The following is a 19966-nucleotide window of genomic DNA, read 5'->3' on the forward strand; positions in this document are numbered from 1 at the left end:
AAATCCTATGAACGCCAGCAACTCTGTCTTGTCTGAGAACTTTTGCAGTTCTTACATGACCCGACTTCACTTTCTTTTTTCATTGTAAACTTGCCATTTGTGCCACCTTTATTTTTGTACCTTTGCTAATCAATGTAATAAATGATCTTATTCTCTTTTGGCTCTGGTCTTGGTTGTAACTCCTCATGTAACTCCTTTTTCTACATTGGAAGTGCCAGAGTTAAAATCAGCCAGGAGTAAAATAGCTTTTTGATGAAACATGAGTAGATCTGGTGTCTTATTTATGTTGGGTTCTTAATACTGGTGTTTGGCTGTATGGATCCCAATATAAAGCATGGTTACCAGTGAAACCACTGTAACCAATATCACAGAGACTGCTGCAGCTTCTTTACTGATTCAGCCAGCCCATCTGTCTCAAAAAGGTGATGCTGTGCCCTTGGGGTAGGTGAGGAGTTCATATTGTGGGCAAGAACTTTGCCAAGAAACTAATACAGCTGTATCAAAGTTTGAAAAAAGTTCTATGATTTGAACAAGTCCAGTAATGGAATAGAACAGATTTTATTATATGCCAGGATAGCCACGTTATAGGTAACATTCTCCAAGCATAGATTATAAACTTTAATTCAACCTTAATTCTGTCATCATACAACAACCTTTCCCTTGAGGTAACCTTAGCATTTAATTAGAAAGAATAATAAATAAAAAGTTATTAATTTTTTTCTCCCTCTCTCTATGCATGCATTCATGCATCTGTGCATATATTTACATAAAAGGTATCATATAAAAGTTAGCCTCAGAGTATTTGTCAATACATGATGTGAGTAAAGATAATTCTGTCACTTCAAAGGTTTCTTGAAATGATCAAGTCGAGATTAAAATAAACCCCATCATCTTTAACCTTCATCCTGCTTTGGTCTTGCTTTTGAAAGTACCTAATATTTTCTGGCCATACCCCCTATGTTATTTAAATGCTTGTAATCTTGTTCATAGCAATTTCAATAAGCTACAGCAGACATATAATGCTTCCTCTTTTAATAGGTGCAAAGTGAGTTATTGTCACAAAGCATATATGAAAAAAAGGATGTGAAAAGAGAATCCTGCCTAATCTCTGTAATAAGGGCTTGTGAGGGTGCTAACATGGTCACCTGAATTATGCATGTCTATTGTGTTCAAATATCATAAATCGATGCATGAATACCCTCCAAATCATTTTCAGTTCATGAACATTTATATACAGAGCTCTTGAGCACTGCAAAGACAATTAGTCATATTTGTATGCCGGAATTAATTGAGAGTGAGATGCGGGAGGCAGAAAGAGAGAACAAAGAATGCTTTTTGTCAGTTCTTCCAACTGACAGGGATAATTAGATATATGAAATTGAAATTCCTCAGCAGGGGGTTTCTGTTGACAATGAATTTTCTTTTGATTCCATTCTGTTATTCTTTTATGCTGTCATCTGTGGCAATTTGTTATTCAGCTTGAAGCTTAAAAAAGCAAAGCATTCCGCTTTTATGAGTAGATGATGTCAGTTTGTACACTGCTGGGAAATAGATATTAAATGTAATCTTTAAACTAAAAAAAAAAAGAGAGAGGAAAATAAAATCAGTTAAAGAGACAGTGCTCTGTTTACACAGTCCTTAGAGTAAAACTTTTGTGAGAGACAGAACTTGCTTTGATGGTTTTTAAAGTTGCTCAGGCTACGTTAATGTCTCAGCTGCAGTGCAAAGCTGAACCATGGTGTGTGGTGGAGTAAGGACACATGGCTGGAAATGCCTCCTTAATACTATTTTCAAAATGCTGGACTTTATATTAGCAGACATCGCTAGAGTATTAAGTTCAGTACTTTAGTCCAGATACAGGCAGTATTTGTTCACATACCCAAATCCAAGTCCTGACCAAAAGGAAGTGACAAATAAGAAATGTTCTTCCTCACCAGCACCAGTGCTTCTGGTCCTGATTTGACATCTAGGACCTGATTTTTGCACAGTGGCAGCAACTAAGGCTGATGCAGAATCTAACCCTTGGCTTTAAAAATAAACAAGGCAATAAGGCAATCACTTTTTGCTCTGCTTGAGGCAGCATCTCATCCTCCCATCTTTTTCAGTTCACGAAGATTAACTGAATGCATGAGCATCATGAAAGCCTTAAAAAAAGATTACCTGAAGTATCTGCCCACAAAATATTTGTCTTTATGGTCAGAAATTTGCATGTTTACTTATTGTGTCCTCTCTGTGATTTGGCAGCACACATTCACGCAAGAAACTTATCACACAGGCACACTCTCTAATTTACAAGCCTAGCACATACATATAGCGTTAATATATATAGAAACACATATAGAATCTTGCCTAGTTTTTTGGCAAGGTTTGTTACAAACATTGCACAGAATCTAGAGTATGAAAAGCCCATACTGTTCTGCTTTCACCCTCTCCTTTTCACTTGCGCTCTCCTGGCTTTCTTTTGCTTCTTTCCCTCCTCCAAAACCCCATGTTATTTGGCACTTGTTATATTTCAGACTGCAATTTCTCCTTCAACAGGCATCTTGGTGACTGTGGCTTTATTATATTTTATTTTTTTTTTTTTTTTTTTTTTTTTTTTTTTTTTTTTTTTTTTTTTTTTTTTTTTTTTTTTGTTGCTGAGGAAAAAAACACACAGTGTTATGATGTAGTCTATATTCCAGTGAACCACTGTGAGACTAACTATACCATACGGCATATCATTAAACATAGTAATATTTAACACATATGCATTATTACCTCTGCACCCTCAGAGCATTTTTTGCAGTTGCATTTTATCTCACACTTTATGGAAGAAGGCCCTGTTTAAGAAGTTGCATAATCTTACAAGTAAAAATAGCTGAGAAGATGGTTTGAGGCACTTCTCACAGAGGCATGAGTGTCCCACAGCATCCCAGCAGTGACCTAGAATATGCACCCCATATAAAAATATTAGGCTCTATTCAGTCTTTTGCTCTCTCTGGTTGAGACTCATTAAGGATGCTGTTTGTGATGGCAGTTTCTGTAACCTGGCACATTTCCACTGGGAAATGCATTGATGCCATCAAGTGACTTCATGAAGATAAATTTATTTAGTCACTACTGACCTTTGATGAATTTGAACTGGTTACTCAGACTTTAAAGACTCTATTCTTTTGCTGCCTTCCTACCATCTAAATAGCAGTGCAAGCACTATATTTGCAAGCTTTTTAGCCTGTTGTTCATCTCAGGCTCAGTTATGTTTGGTATATCCCCTACCTTCATACAGGTTTAAGAAAAGCAGATAGAATCATCTACAGTGTTTCACAGGAAAGTTTTTGTTCACTTCAGTGAACCAAAGGGAAGCAATTTCTACCACATAGAGGACACCATGTACCTCAGCCTTCTTGTTCAGGTTTGTTCACTAAGGACATATTTATTATGCAGTGAAGTGCAGATGATTTGTCTCTGTTTCATGCCCCTGAGGCCTGCCCCATGCCAGCCCAAGATAATTTGGGATTCAGTAGGAGTGTGGAAGGTGGACTGGTGGAGTCAAGAAGCATACCTCTGGAGTATCATGGGGCAACCAGGCGAGGGTCAGAAGCTGCCTCCAATATTTACATCCTGTACTGATCTAAGCTCAAAATTATGATTCTTTTTTTCTCTTGATTAAGAAAATTAAGTAGAGCACAAAATCAGGCCTCAAGTGTACTTTTAGCATTGACAGAAGACTTACCTTCACAATGAGCATTTCTTAAAATGAAACATGTTTTTAGGGGATGAACAAGAACCAGATGCATCAATATTTGTTGGTGTTCAAAGACCATCAGTGACCATCAAAGCATCAAACCTCCACTATACTCTGAAGAGCTAAACATAAAATGTATTTATTTCATAACTATGTTTCTATTTTTAAAAATTAAATCAGTGTATGAAGCAGAAGTAAATTTTCAAAGAAGACATAAAGAAACTATTTCTATTTCTATTGCCAAAAATAGTGTATATGGCTTATTCTGCAAAACATCTACACTTCACCTATTCTGAAGATTATGTCTGTAAAACACATCTTGAAGCATTTGTGTAAAACACAACTTGAAGCATCTGTGAAACTTACAGATTTTACATTTTTTCCCAGTGTCTTTTATCGAATTTTGCTTTCTAAAAATATTAGCCCTTTGTAAGATAAAGGTTTAGTAGGGATCCTAACATGGTTTATTTTCTTGCTTTTTAAAGGCTTTCCCTCCTCTGTGTTAACTGGAGACAGTCAATGTAAAAGAATGGCCTAGATTTCGTTATGAGCATGTTTGTGATAACTGATAGACATATATTTGTTTTACCTATATATAAAGTAATTCAGTCCATAACTCATTTGATAACGGTGGCCAGTGCTTGGGATTTAAAAAACCCTTTCTCTATTCTTCAGAGAAGATTCAGTCTATCAGAACTGTACTCTTTCATCTGTGTTTTGCTTTGTAAAATGAGCTATGTAGCTAGAATAGATGTTCATATTATCTTTCTCAACAGCAAATTAAATTATTATTGCATGGCTGCTCTGCCACAAAAGAAGGGAAGTTATTATTTGAAGCCTTCCTCCTCACAACCAAATATCATTTTGTAAGTCAATTGGTAAAGTACACAGCATTATATGATACTCTAGCTTATCAAGAGAAAAGGGTCACACAGATTTTCCAACTACATTTTCTAAAAGGTACATGTCTATGACTAAAAATAAACTGGTGAAGCTTGCTCCTGAAGTTATTTTATAGGAAAAAAACCACCATATGAAAAGCTAAATCAGTGTCTCCCCTTTTTGCTGTTACTGTGGATGCAGTGAGAAACCCTGATCACAGCTGCAAATACTGAATTACTTTAAGTTCAGGAAAGTGATTGCCTCGATGCCTTTTGCCAGATAAATAATCCCATCTCTTTTAGATGGCCAGCTTCATTCCTGAACTGCTTTCCTCTCTCATTCTTATTCTTGTCGCAGCACATTTCCCTGGCTGGGAAGAGAAGCAGTGCCTGACTGGGCACTGGCAAGAGCTCAAGAGCTGAGGCTCATCCCCTTCAGAGAGTTTCTCACATTGCATTGGCCCAACACTACACAAGTGGTTTGGGGTGCAAAATCAAGGAGTTTTGAACCTCTTTATCTTTTTAGCAGGTGTTTTCAGCAGGTTTCAGTAAGGATTAAGGGATGCTGTCTTCTGATCTCTTCTTGTCAGCCTGAATGCACATAGTGCAGTTAGGATGTTGTCATCATTACCAGGATTCCTCATTCCCTGTTGGGACTCTTCTCTGGGGAGAAGGATGTCAGCTACTTTAGCTTTTCTCATCGAGTCCTGTGCCCAGCGTGAGGTGATGATAGCGATTCATGTCTTCTCCCAGAGAAGCTGAGGAGACTTCAGAGGAATGAGCACTGGCTCTTAGGATAGCACCAAAATGTGTTGACCACTCTGGCCGAATTACAGTGGCACTGTACCTGCGTGATCTACTTGTGAGAGAAAAGGGTTCATTTACCACCATATCAATCCCTTCAGCTTTCATTAACAATGCACCTATTGCAACTAATTCTGGGATAATTTAAATCGTTTCACCCTAAAATTTGTGTTTCTTTGTGTGAGTACTGAGAGATAGCATTAATCTGAATGTTTTCCTCTAAAGCTAAATATCTCTGTTTAGCTCCATTATTGAAGCCATTTTCATAGTTCTGGATTTAGTCCTTACATTGGCAGATAAGTACAGGTTAACCCTCTTCCCATGTCTCTTTTAGTTAAATTCTAACTGCTTGCCCTTTCTCTATATGATCTACCACTCCTCATTAGGACAATTCATGTTTCTTCAGCATGAACTGTGAAACACATCGAACACTTCTTTTAACAAAAGGGGGGAAAAAAAGGTGCAGGAGCCTTATTTTCCTTTCATCCTGATGAGATTTGTGCCAGATGCTGTGTTTCATAAAGTAAACACCCAGGCATGTCTTCTAACTTCATAATTATGTGCATATATTCTCCACATAATAAAACTAGAATAAAATCACTACTCACCCACAAGTAGTAAATCAAGCAAATGGTGAATTAAGTTTGTTTGATGAATGCTGCTCTTTATAAAATTAAGCTGTTTACAATGCGTGGTTCATCTTCCTTTACATGTTTAATGATTTTATTGCTTAGTATTTGTTCTATTATTCCATTATTGTTCTATTATTGTGCAAGGAAGAAAGAAGTTATGTTTCTGTGCTGTGGCTGTTAAAATAACTCTTCTTTCTGTTTCTTTTAACCATAGGCATTTGCTAGTTTCCCCTCAATTACACGTGCAAAATTAATGAAATGTCACTCTTATATGGCCATTGTACTTTTTCCTCTAAAGCAGATGTAAATGGATGAGTTCTGATACACTGCCTTTTGCTCTCCGAAGAAAATTGTGTAATGGAAAATGTGGAACCAGGAAAATTTTGCTTTGTTTTCCTTTTTTTTTTTTTTTTTCCCCAATAAGAACCAGCCAAAGTATTTGCAGAAAACTACTTTGGTATTTTTATATTTCAAAATTTTATTCTTTGTAACACCTGAATGATATCTTCAGCTTCAAGAACAGTTGATAAATATTGTCTGAAATTTAAAATAGGCAATTTCAATTACGCTTTTTCCACTTCTCCTTGGCTCAGAGCCTTGCCCAAACAGTGGAGTATGCCTGCAGAGTGGAGCATGCCTGCAGAGTGGAGCATGCATGAAGCACCCTACACTTAGGAGGAGTGTCTGGAACCAGCAGAGTGAAAGGAGAGGTTTCTACCTTGTGGGATGAGCAAAATTTCAGCTGGACAAGAAATTGGCACTCATAAATCAGAGGAAAGAAAGCAATTAATGAAGGGTAACAAAATAGGTGGTGACTTTTGCCTGTGGAAGGAGGAGAGGAAATCTTGTGAGAGCTGGGATGAACACACTGGTGTGTCTGAAAATTTCAGGTAGAAAAGTGAAGACACAGTTGAACATTTCCTGGACAGTGAGGTGGTCTGAGCTTGGGAGAAAACAGGATAGTAGTCCAGGCAAGACAGAGACTCCAGGACTGGTAGGAGGTGAACCCCACTGTGGAGCCCCTGAGAGGCATTCCCTGCATTGGGGAGACACAAGAGGCTTCCCTCAAAAGCTGCTAGAACCCATAGGCTTCTTCCCTTGTTCCTATGTCCCTCAGCCACTCTCTCCCTATTCCCCCATTGGCCCTTATATTTGTACTGCCCCCATGCTGCTGTTCAGCCACTACCTCAATATCGGAAAAACCTGGACACTCATCGTGAGTCTTGCTTTTTGACCCTGAACGTCTCACTGCATGGCTTAAACATCTGTGGATACCATGCTGAGGTGCTTTTTTCTTCCTTACCCTGGACTTTACTAACAGCTATTCCAGCTGCTACACCACACAACCCAAAAGGTGCTGCCACTGGATGAACAAGAGGGCCCATGGGATGGGAGTATGACAGAACAGCCGGCGATATATCCTCCTTTGGGATCTCTTCTTGGAGCTGTAGGGGCAGCCCCTCCCTGCCACTCTCTTTTTTCTGGCCACAGTCTGGCTACAGTGGGTTGACGATGGCTTTCAGATAAATAAAAGCAAAGTTGTGACAGCTGGCAATTTTTTGTGGTTCAGTTTGTGACGTCTGTTAGTAACTCACCCTTAGGCCTCTTTTTTTTCCCCACTGCACCCAGTGGAATTTTACACACAGCATCAAGTGCAGTCCTGTGCAAAAGACAGGGTAGAACACAAGTTTCTAATATGTTTGTGTGCCATCCATACATTACTGCATTTCACCTCATCAGAAAGGAGAGACTTTAAAAGTTGAAGAGAATCAGAACTAAAATCTATTGCAGAAGTTCCTAAGTTTCTTCTGTGACCAAAACCTATTATACTTCTTACAAAAGCACAGTGTTTATATATTAGCAAGCAATTATGCTGCTTTTAAAAATGCCTGGAAACACTTTTAGAAACAGAAAATATGCAAGTTATGGTAGCCTACGGCTGGCATTAACTTGCACAATGATAATTTATATTTTATGTGTGTTTTATTTTTATACACCTGCTTTTCTTTGCAATTCATAAAGAAACCATATTGATATCAAAGGGAATGCTCTGTCACAGAATTTATAATCCTAACTGAGAGATCAGTGCCTTCTAATATTTTAATCTTCTGTGATGTCAAAGTTAATGTCAAGAGGGAGGGAAATATAAAAATTAAAGTTTTATAATGGGAGAGCAGCAGGCTGGCAAACCTGAATAACAGCCAAGAAATGGCAGTGGTTGGGCTTTTCCTTGCTTTGGTTCTTTGTTTGTATTGTCAGAGGTTTGAGAAGTCCATAAGGGGCTCTCAATCAGGTGAACCACTGTTTGCTTCGGTGTTCTCTCTGGAGGCTGGTTCTTGCTGTGATCTCTGTCCCTCTGGGAGTGTTTGATTTTTCTCTGGTGTAATCCCCCATGCAACTTGGAGGTGCCATTTTGGGAAAGCCCTTTGCAGCTCTCCTCATAACCCTGAAGACAGTCAATGGTGTGTGCGAGGGGGAGGGAGGGAGATGGGAATCAAGAGTGGATCATCAAACGGTCCCAGGTGCAGACATGGAACCTCTGAATTGCTTCATTTCCATAAGGCAGCAGAGCCTGCTGCCTGTATACACAGAGGGTTTACAGAGTACCCGAGCTCTCATTTCATGCACCCTTTGGCCGACCTGTGGGTCCCTGCCCTATTGGGGTCTGTACAGCAGGGCAGGGCTGGGGACTCTCCCAGCCACTGCCCCAGGGTTATCTGGCAGGGCAGGTGCCAGCAGATGTTAATTTTCAGATGCCCTGGCATGGCTGCGTCACCTCTGAGGCCCCGCTCCCTAAGGCAGCAGTGCTGTGCTCTCAGTTCCCTCATGTGTGACCCTGCAGCCTGTATCATCTTACAGGGAGTGAATAGGAGACTGAAGGGCAGGCTGTGTGGTCACTGTTTTCAATATCCCTCCTGCTAGCCATTACATCATCCAGCTACTCTCTAAGAGGATTTTCAGCAGGCTTGGCTTCGTTATTAAAATAGTAATTAATTTTTTCCTCTTCACAAAACCTGAGGACCTTCAAATGGAGGCCTCAGGAGCGAGGGCAGCTTCCTTTTGAAAGTGGCCTTTCTGGAAGCCATAATCGGCTCTCCAACTTTACAGTACACATGTTCCCCAGTAAATGTGATTAAAGAGCCACACAAAAAACCCCTTGCAGAAAATTAATTCAGTTTCCAGAATAAAAAGTTTGATAAAGTTGTGCAATGCTCCAATGACAACACATAATAGAAGTGCAGAGTTTTATCCTCTTGAAGGATAAATGAGCGGCCAGAAAGGTCTGGTAGTTCCCAGAGTAAAAACATCTGCTACAGCTAATTCACTTTAGCTTTTGATTGTAAAATTCATTAGCCATATCAGGCAGCTGTAGTTTCAAACATGTTGCTAGGAAGTACAGTTTTATAGGCTGGGATGCCGTTTGTTCTCCCCAGCAGTGGTGAGGTAGCCTGAGTGCCCAGTGAAACGCAACCTCCTGCCACCCCAAAATAAGGGCTTGAATGGTGGGGGAGAGGGGGAGTGAGGCTGGGCAGGAAGCACAGGGCTGAAGGCAAAGAGTGCCAAGTGCTGTCAGGGCCACGGTGGCTGCTCCTCCAAGTCATCAGAGCAGCAGCAGCTGAAGGCTCCAGCCTTTCTGCACAACTTGGAAGGAGATGGCTTTGTGAATTAGGGAGTGAACATGAATTTCACTGCTGTCTTCTATGACACTTTTTAGCAGACCTTATTAAGCGTACATTGTGAGCTGTGTGTTATGGAAAAGTGTTTTAACATGCTTAGATGAAGAGGTAAATTCCAAGGGGATTTAAAAATACACACAGACACAATGCATATGTCTGTGTTTCTTCTGAATTTTGAAGTACATATTTATTCCTATTCCTCTAATGATTAATTTATATTACTTATACTTCTATCACTTATATTTATTTAGAGTAAGCAGGGAAGAAAACAATATAAAGCTGCATTTTCTAGGTATTTTACTCTTCCAAGTAAATCCTGGTAGAAGATTATTTTAAACTGCTCTCTTAATCTGAAAATAAAATTATAATATTAAGTATGTCACTCTAGGCTTCCCAGGAGCATCCTGTAAGGTTTTTTGATGCACAATGATCATAGTTGTTGTAACTCATGTGGAATATCCCCTGTTACCTGGGCTGAGTTTAAGAAAGCAGCTAAAATGAAGTGGGAGTCAGGGACAGAAAAGTTGTGCTTTTATCTCCATAAAAAAAACCAAACCAAAACAAATTAAACTGATGAACTTTACAATTCCTTGAGGGATGGAAAAAAATTTGAGATGACCCACAAGAGTAGTGATGGCCAACAAGTGTTGGTTTGTGATGTGCAGAAAGATTTCCCAAACACCTGTGAAACCATGCCTGATATTATGTCTGCAAAAATACTGTCTCTCAAGTAAGATGAGCAAACTGACACTTATGCACCTACTGCTCCATTTTCACAGGTCACAATGAATTATGCAGGCCTGTCACCTTCAACACGTAAGGGTGCCGGCATAGTCAGCTAGGTGATGATAAATTCACTTTGATTAAAGCTGATTCCAACACAACAATTTTTGTTAACTGAAAAGGATAGATGTTGATACTTTTCTCCACTGTAACATGAATACAGGGGAATTGTTCTAAATAATCTTTCTCTAAACTTTCCTTCTCATGAAGTCATGATATTTTCTCATTCAAAGCTTCACTGATAAACAAGGGTCCAACAAGGAGCAATATTTTCTATGGGAAGATGCTGAAACTGGTGTAAATACACCATCCAGATGCACACCTTATAGTGGACAAGCCTAAAACTTTAATGCTGCCTCTTTCTTCCTGTCATATTGTACCTAACTCTGATTTCTAGAACATCACAGAAAAGTTTCAAAGATGTCAAGATGACAGACAGCTGCTGCCTCTTAATTTGTTTTATTGATGTGATTGGCAATGTGTGCACAAATGAACCGACAACTTCATAATCTCTCTCAAAAACTGCAGGATGAATTAAAACTGGGCCAGAGAGGCACATTTCTAGCTAATCTGCATTGACATTTCTTCACTGATATCAATGAAGCCATAGCAATTAATACCTACTCAGTGCATGTCCTAAGGTTTACAAAACATCTCTTTTTTGGTAAATTTTGAAAAAAATAATTAAAAATACAGGATTATTTTACTTGCAGTCTTCTACTAGAATATTACTTCTAAACAAGGACATTGGTGGCTTTCACATAAATATAGGTTTCTTTCTTTTTCTGTTCCATCTGTCCGACCACACCTCATCCTCCAAGACAAAGCAGAGTGTTGCATACATTTGGATAGGTTGGTGTGACACACTTTCATTGCAGTCTGTGTTCTCAGATCTGTTTTGTGCACCACTCAAGCCATTCTTGGTGACTTTACAAGATCATGAAGCAGATGGTCTGAGAAGATTTGCTATGGTACGTAAAAGACAAGTGGCTGATGCCAGAATGGCTTTACTAAAGACAAATGGCTCCAGATCAGTCCAGTGGCCTTCTGAGACAGAGTGAAAGCAATGGTCCCAGACATGAGCAGAAACTGGGAGAAGCCTTTCAGAGCAGCCCTGTAGACAGAGACCTAGGAATTCTTGTGGATGAAAAGCTGGCCAGGAGCAACCATTGTGCACTTGCAGCCTGGAAATCAAACTGCATTGTGTTGCATCCAAAGCCATGTGGGCAGCAGAGTGAGGGAGGGGATTCTGTCCCTCTTCTCTTCCCTGGTGAGATCCCACCTGGAGTATTTCATTCAGGAGCTTTATACACAAGCGGCTAAAGACAAGATAAGGGCCAGAAATGGTTTAAACTGAAGGAAGGCAGGTTTGGATTTGATGTTAGGAAGAAATTCTTTACTGTGAAGGTGGTGAGACAAAGGAACAGGTTGCCCAGAGAGGTGGTGGCTGCCCCATCCCTGGAGGTGTTCAAGGCCAGGTTGGATGGGGCCCTGAGCAACCTGATCTGGTGAGTGACATCCGTGTCCATGGCAGGTGGGCTGGATATAGATGATCTTTGCATTCCCTTTAAACCCAAACCATTCTATGGTTCTATGATTCTACAATCAGGTGGCATGGGCATCCACAAAAGTTTTGTTGTCGCATGGGAATCACTGTGTGAAAATGAACAGATGTTGCAAGGCACTTCTTATGACTTATTATTCATATTGCGGCAATTCCAAGAGACCATATTCCAATGGGGCTGGATGGAGAACATCCAGTCACTAAATACTTCCCTAGAGTGCAAAGGAAGAGCAGTAAGTATCTATGTAAAATGAAGTCTGCTGTATTCAGCACACCTCGAGAGTATTTATGTATTCTGCAGCACATCTCTGCCTTTGAAAGTATCAGTAAGAGAGACACTAACTCTAGTCCTATTTTCTGTGAATCGTTTTTTTAAAAAGCTGCATTGGAAAGTGCTCTTGTGATGAGCCTACCAAAGCTGATTTTTTTTTTCCAGGCAAGTGGCAACCTCTTCCCACATGCGCTGCAGTTTTCCTGGCCAGAGTAGAGGGCTGCACTTTGCTTATTCCTACAGAATTATGTAGACTTTGACTCCTGATCCTGTGGCTCTGGAAATCCACTGAATGTTAAAGTAAGAAGAGGTTATGTTAGGAATAGCACCAGAAGAAAAGAAAATAAATGAACTTGATCCTTTCACAAGCTTGTGAATTTAAAGAAAGACCAACAGAAAGACTAATTCTTATTTTACCAACTGAGCAAGTTTGGAAGAAGTTCTTTTGGACACAAAGTATATTCATTTTAGAGAAAAAATAATAATGAAAAAACTTTAAATAAGGTTCAGACTGTTGACTGAGATTCCTTTATTTTACTCCAGTTTTCCCCCTTTTACAGGGAACAAATATTTTGAATGGGACCAGGTTGTGCTCTCAAAACTGAGGGTCAGCATAATACAAGTGAACAGTGAGATTGTGCTGATGACAGAAAAAATTTGCTGCTGAGTTTATTTAATCAGCTAGGTCCCTTAAAATAATGCATATACTTGCTCCCTGCAATTAACTGCGTGCTATTATTGAAGATGATTCTTCTTTTTCCCCTGACAATTTGAGAAAATATACATGATGAGGAGAATCAGAAAAATGTCAAACAGAACCTTCACAGAGCAAAACCAAACTTTCAGACCAAGTGGATTACAAAATTAATAACCCATCTAATTCTTATTATATTTTTGTCTAAAAATACTCAGGCATTGAAATAAAAACCAAAATAAGTTGGTGGCTTTTATAATTGAAAAGCAGTGGAAACTGATTTATAACATGAATCTGCATTACTTTTTGTTATCTATTTGAAATTAGATACCCAAATTTGAATGACTTATTGCCATACAAATAAAATTTTCAATTTCAGATTTATGTAGGTTTAAGAAGCTGCTAAGATTTTACATCTAATTTGCAAAGAAAAAAATAATTTAATAAAAATAAACTATATCTTTAATAATAAATATTGTGCTCTTTAGTAATTAAATATTTGGGCTTTGAAGAAAGCTGAAGGGTGATAATATCAATGATCCACTACACATTTCTCTGTAACATAAATGCTTACACACTCTTGCAATTTCTTTGAAAGCATATTGCATCATGCCTATGACAAAACATTTCTTGCTAAGTAAAAACAAGCTTGTGTCTGCAAATAAATGTACGTGTTAAAATAACATTGCACTTGAGTATAATAATTAAAAGAGTAACACAATTTTTTTCCCTACAGTATCTAACTGAAAATATAAATTTTCTTTTTTCAAAGCTTTTTCCGTAGGGTACCACAGCATTATGGCCCAAAGCCCTTAGCTTAATTTTACTTGCTGAGAGTAAACAGAAAATCTTCCCCATCCTGACTCTTTTTTGTCCCTGGTGATTTTAAAGAGCGCACTTTTTCTTCTTAAATACGATATAAAGTCTGTATTATTTACTGTGGAAGTTTCCACTATTGAAATAATGATTGCTAATATAATTGAGTGAGAACATTCTGTTTCCTAATAGACAGAGGTCCTGTGCAACCTTGCACATTTAAACAAAATGATTACCAGCAATCACCTACTTGAAATTCCTCCAAGGGTTTTTGCGTAGAGTGTATGAATACACAGGAACAAAGACAAAATACACATTTTGTTCTATTTTAGTAGTTCTCCTTAGATTTGAACTGGGAAGCTGCAGAACTGGGAACGATCATTTTGTTCCATTTTTCTGAGTTTGACTAAATAAGTTAATTGCCCTAAGATGGAGATCTTGGGACTTGCATGAACTGTGGCAACACAATACGCGAGTTGCACACAGAAGTAACTACAGAATCTTTGTGAGACACACAGACAAAATGAAAAAAACAGTTGGGAATAATTATGCAGGAATATCTAAGTATTTTAAAAGTCTCTTTTTATCTGGGAGACTAATGCATGCTCAAGTGGCTAGAATGGCCCCCATCCAAATACTCCAGGACTTCATAATTTTTGCCTGGGCAGGGAATGCAGAGACTGCTATGGTGCATTTGGGTGACCAGAAATGAAATAAGGAATTATGGTATTGTCAGAGTATGCTGAAAATGGGATGCAATCCTTTGAGAAGACCTCTCAAGCTGCAAGGGGTTGAGGCAGTTTAAGAATGATTTCATAAGCACATATGCCAGCTGGAAGTAAAATTTTGAGTTATAATAGCAGTGTCTTCAGTTAATATTATTGTATCATTCCTTTGCTTCCACTGTGTACTTTCCACTGCAGTACATTTAAACAAAGATTTAACTTTGATTGATGTTGCTGGAATCTGGGTGTATGCTTAAGCCAGTAACTCATGTCAAATTAAGGTAAATTTTCTCTTTGCTTCAAAGCTACTGTTCTTTCTGTATACCCTTTACCAACAGCTGGTAGCACCCCTGTTCCCTGCTACTTTAACTTAAGAGAGATAATTGTGCTCCTGAAAGTTGTACCTATGTCGAACATTTTGAAGCATGCTATTTTTGCATTTGGTTTTTTTTTTTTTTTGTTTTTTAGTGGTGGGGTTGTTTTTTGTTTTTTTTTTTTTTTTCTTTTAATTGATTGGTGATACATTTTAATTTCCACATCTGGGAAAAGTACTCCTAGTTGTATTGTGTCCTTTATCCCTGCATGTGCTTATCCCTTTGGTTCTCCCATAAGTAGCTAGTATTCAGCCTGTCACAGGTACATGAGGCTAATAGTTCAATCACTGGGGAGAAGGGGGGGAGGAAGATGAAAGGGCAGGAAATGGCTGTCATGGCCCCAAAGGAAATATTTGTAGGAAAAGGAGCACAACAGCAAATAAAGTGCTAATTAATGTCCAATTCCAGCACTGATATACGGACCACAGCAGTAGGCAAAACCCAGCCTTCTGTTCTGCTGCCTGCTGAAGAGCTTTTGTGTTCTAGCTCTATGCAAGCATGCATCTGCAAGTTCTGAATTTATAAAATTCTCCAAAACCCTCCTCTCTATATTTCCGGTTTTCATTTTCACTTTTTTAATGGATTTTAGAAAAAATCTAGTTTGTCTATGCTGGTGCTGACTTGTTCTGTACATCCTGAATTTATAGTAGCAAACACTCTAACTGGAAACACTCTGGGAGGTGGAACAAGGGCTTATCTGATAAGATGAATAACAGAAAAAAAAAGAAAGGATATGAGAAGATTACACCCTTCCAGGCTTCATGAGCCTTTCATGAGAAAAACTGGACTTCAGTCTTGAATTTGGGGATCTGAAAAATACAGTGGCACTTACGGTACTAATTTACTGGCTTTGTCCAGCAGAAGGCATTGAGAGTGAACCTTCTGTCGGGGAGCATAATAGCAAAAGCAGCACTGTTTTAATGAAACACAGCAACTGGTACTTGGAACTGGCTAAATCTGTTGTTAAAAGAACAAACATGAAAGACGAAATTCACAAAGGAATGTCACGATGATCAATTATTTCTGGTGTTTAGTATCCGAGAATCACATCTCAAGGTAAAATGTTACTTGTTGGTGACTGAATGCCAGAAATAATAATCTGACATTAAGCTTTTGTGAATCTGACCAAATTAAAGCCTAAAAAAGAGAATTTATGGAGCAGAATGCATTTGTTTCAGTAATGCACAACTTTTAGAATATAAATGACTGAAATATTACTCATTATCCCATAATAATAAAAAGAACACCATAGTTATTAAGGAAAAAAAAAAAAAAAGCAAAAAGCTCTAAAACAACCCCACAGTGAAATACAGTTAAGGGTATTTCATCAACTGAGAGAAAACAAGAAACTTCAGAACCAGAATGGAAAGAAGAGTTCGGCTTTCCAGTGTTTCCCATGGCAGCTTTACAGGGCACAGAGTGGGATGTTACTTACAGCACAGCACAAATTGTAACCCCTAGGCTGAAGGCAGTTGGAATATCAGCTGACCCCAGTGGCTCATGACAGGGTGACAAAGAAGAGGGTCTCAATGAGAAATGCTTTCTACAGAGGAGTCATTTTCACAATTATAAATCTCAGCAACAATCAAAAGACAGCTATTGAAATAATTTTCATTCCACAAGTATTTTGGAAGCTTTATGTCTCCCTGATCGACACTATCAGACTGGGCTGAGATCAAATTGTTTGATGTGAGCCAAAACCTGTGCATTGCTCTGGCATGCCATGCCAGCATCCAACGGGCAGAGACCGTGTCTCTCCCTTTGATTGCTGGCCTTGCCAAGTGCAGTGTTGGCATGGTGGAGGTCCCTGCTCTCACTGGGACAATCCCTCCGTTCCCACCCCTGCACTTGTGGTCCTGCTGGAAAGTGCCTGCCTGTGAGGCAGCTATGATCCATGGCTCTTGCCTCTGCTGTATTGGCAGAAAATGAAGCCACTGCCTGATGCAGCTGCTGGAGTCTTAATGGGGTTCTGTGATAACACTTTGCTATGCTAAGTTTCTGTCTCAAGAAAGTGTCTACTGCAGAATAGTAACAACAACCTTTTTCCCAGTTTTTGCTGTGCATGATGAAGTGGCAGGTTTTAAATCTAGATCTTCTGTAGTTGCATAGCTATAAAGATTTTTTTTTCATGCAGCACAATATATTTATAATACTGCTCTCAGTTGATAGTTGAAAGCATTCTTGCAGATCTGATTTTCCCCAGTCTTAAATATTAAGTCACAAAAATTTTTTTCTGCATGTATGATGCAGTTATTTTTAACCTATTTTTTTTTCAGATGAGAAGGACTGCAAAATTTAAATCCCTGGGGATCAATTATGTTACATGCTGTAAACATTACCTATCCAAAATCATCCTGTCACATTCTGGCCTTTGACTAATGTTTATCAGGTTGCTTTGTGTAAACACCTTTCAAGTTGCCATAGCTCTGGAAATTTTTTTTTTATTTATTCTCTTATTATTTCCTGAAGTCAATATTCAGTTCCTTCAGGAAAGTGGTACTTTCTTCAAGGATGTAACCAATGGGAGAAATTGGACCTTTGTATTTGTAACAACATTAAAAAGATGCAGAATTTAGTGCATAGCCTTCTACACCTCCCCCCACCTCCAAAGAAAAGGGTATTATCTTTAAGATCAGGAGTATAATTAAGAACATTTGATCCTTTCCCTCCTTTGAAGAGACAAGCTACTTTTTTTTTTTTTTTCTGTTGTTTTAATCTTGCAGGTTGAAAAAAAATCTGCATAGCACTCTGGTAAAGTAGATGAGGATTTCCACCTTTGAAGAATGACTGCAATTCTAGTGGAACCTTTTGAAATTGTCTCCATTTGAGTTATTGCTTTGACACTGGGAGGGGCTTTTCAAAGGATAAATACACGGGTTCAATAAACTTCATTTCCCAATGTCAAATGTATTGATGAAATCGAATTGAAAGGTATGGGAGTTATGAAATTGCTTTCTCAGATTATGGACATGTCTCTGATGGTTCCTCCTTGGATAAGAATTCCCACAAGCTGGATAAACACACATATGTTCAGCTTAGCTGGGCTGGTAAAAACAGTGCTCATGTGAATGCTCCTATATTGCATCAGGCACTGGCAAAGTATTTGGACAAATACATTACTAGACAAGATATCTGTGATGGAGAAAAGCACATTTTCTTTTACAGCAGCAAGCAAATTTTACAGTCTTCAAAGGACTTAGACCAATTAGAAAACATAGATTGTTTATTTCTGCAAGTAGTATTTGCTCAATTGTACATGAAATGTTTGTTACTTGATCAGACTCAAAAAAAAGTAGGACAATAGATGTATATTTGATGTAACATACCACTGAAGCTGGTCTGTTTCCAGAGCCTGACTGGACCTTGGCAAGCCACATTTCTTCAGTGACTTACAGCATTCAGTACAGGCATAGGAAACAAGAGATTTCCTGTTTTCCCAATGAGCTTTAATTGTTTCTTTGCTTGTGCTGAATTCACTTTTACTTTGGAAATTTTTACATAAGAGCTGAGATTTGTCTATTTTAACAAGAATTTTGACAAGGCTGAGCTTGATTTGGCTGCACTGTAAACACTGAGGATTTGGCAGAGAAAGATGGCAATGTGATAGTTTTAAATAACTGAGCCAAATAATTTTTTCACACGCAGTTTTTCTGCACTTAAAAATGCAAAAGCAGAGTAGAAAATGTCTTCATATTTAAGGATTTTTTTCCATAGGTGTGATTGATTTTTTTTACATTATTATCATGCCCCATTATAAAATTATTTCTACTTACTGAATTATTATGAAATTTAATCTTTACATTGTTGTTCATTATAGCACTCAGAAGCTTCAATTAGGTTCAGGGTACCATGTGGCTTAATGGCTCAGCAAGCTTTCATGCTTCCAGTATTGGACCTTTTTACAACATTGACAATAAAAGGTAATTTAAAGAACAGGGGTTACAAAAGCCTTTCAAGCACAGAGAGAAAGCAAGAGATATTGGATCTGAATACTTAGTCCAGGTTTACATTATTTTTAAATGATGTCTGAATCAGTTCTGTCATAACAACAAATAGATTATCATAAAGGATAGATACCTGCCCAAAGACTGGAATAGCATTATTCCAGCATTTGAAAACACAAAAAAGCCCCTCAGAAAGTTACAGTACCTCATCCTCAAAGAGTTGTGGAAACATAGGCACAGAGAGAGAGAAGACTGAACAGCAGATACAAAACAGAATTAGGGCAGATTCCAAGTCCCTTAGTCCCAGACTGTGCCCATTTTGCCCCTCTCCTCACTGCATGTAGAGAGAGCGTGACAGAAGCAGTCATTAGTGTGAGATGCAATCAAATAAGTCATTTCAGTAGAGTGAGATTATGCTGCTTTTAGTATGGAAGTACCATGTAAATGATTATGTCTTATGTGGCAAAATAGGGAGCATGTCATACAACAGAATATTTCTGATGCCTTAAACAAACAAAATCTTTTACATCTTCCTTTTTTATCTTTTATCACCATTATAAAGGTGTGAATTACCCATTGATATTCATGCAATTGTCAGAATATAAATTCACCATGGAAAGGAACAATTTTTACCAGCTTTACTTCTCTGAGATGTGGTTTCATCAGCATAATTGGATGGCATTTTTATCCGCTGTATCTGAACTATACTGTGTCATGTAGTCTTTTGAAGGAGCAGAGACTCATTTACTTGGCTTTATTTCCTGAGGGCAATGTTTCTGAAATTCTATGTGAATCTCAAGGCATGTGTCCTTACTGGAGGTGAAGACTTAATGTGGACTTTCTGTGGGATCATGCTCCATCATCTACCAACAACTTGGTGCAGCCTAACCCAGGGCTGGATTCCAGCAGATCAGGCTATCTCCTTGGACCAAGACTAACCTCCTGGCTCTCTGCAAAGTAGTGGTGTGAACCCTGCTGCCTCTGGAGAGCCTAGTGCACTTAATAGTTTAATACCTTTCTTAGGTGAGGAAGTATTATCAATTAAGTCACAGAAGGGAAAAAAACCCACAGGATGCA

At 38.6% G+C, this 19966-nt stretch overlaps 1 long non-coding RNA gene across 1 annotated transcript; it reads left to right on the forward strand.

Moving 5' to 3' along the window:
- Positions 1–12160: 12160 nt before the first annotated feature.
- Positions 12161–12704, forward strand: LOC135288161 (uncharacterized). The gene is made up of 2 exons (XR_010351433.1): positions 12161–12298; positions 12502–12704. It is a non-coding gene; the product is annotated as an uncharacterized LOC135288161 (long non-coding RNA).
- Positions 12705–19966: the final 7262 nt, after the last annotated feature.

This window comes from Passer domesticus, chromosome 1, assembly GCF_036417665.1.
Source record: "Passer domesticus isolate bPasDom1 chromosome 1, bPasDom1.hap1, whole genome shotgun sequence".
Lineage (NCBI taxonomy): Eukaryota > Metazoa > Chordata > Aves > Passeriformes > Passeridae > Passer > Passer domesticus.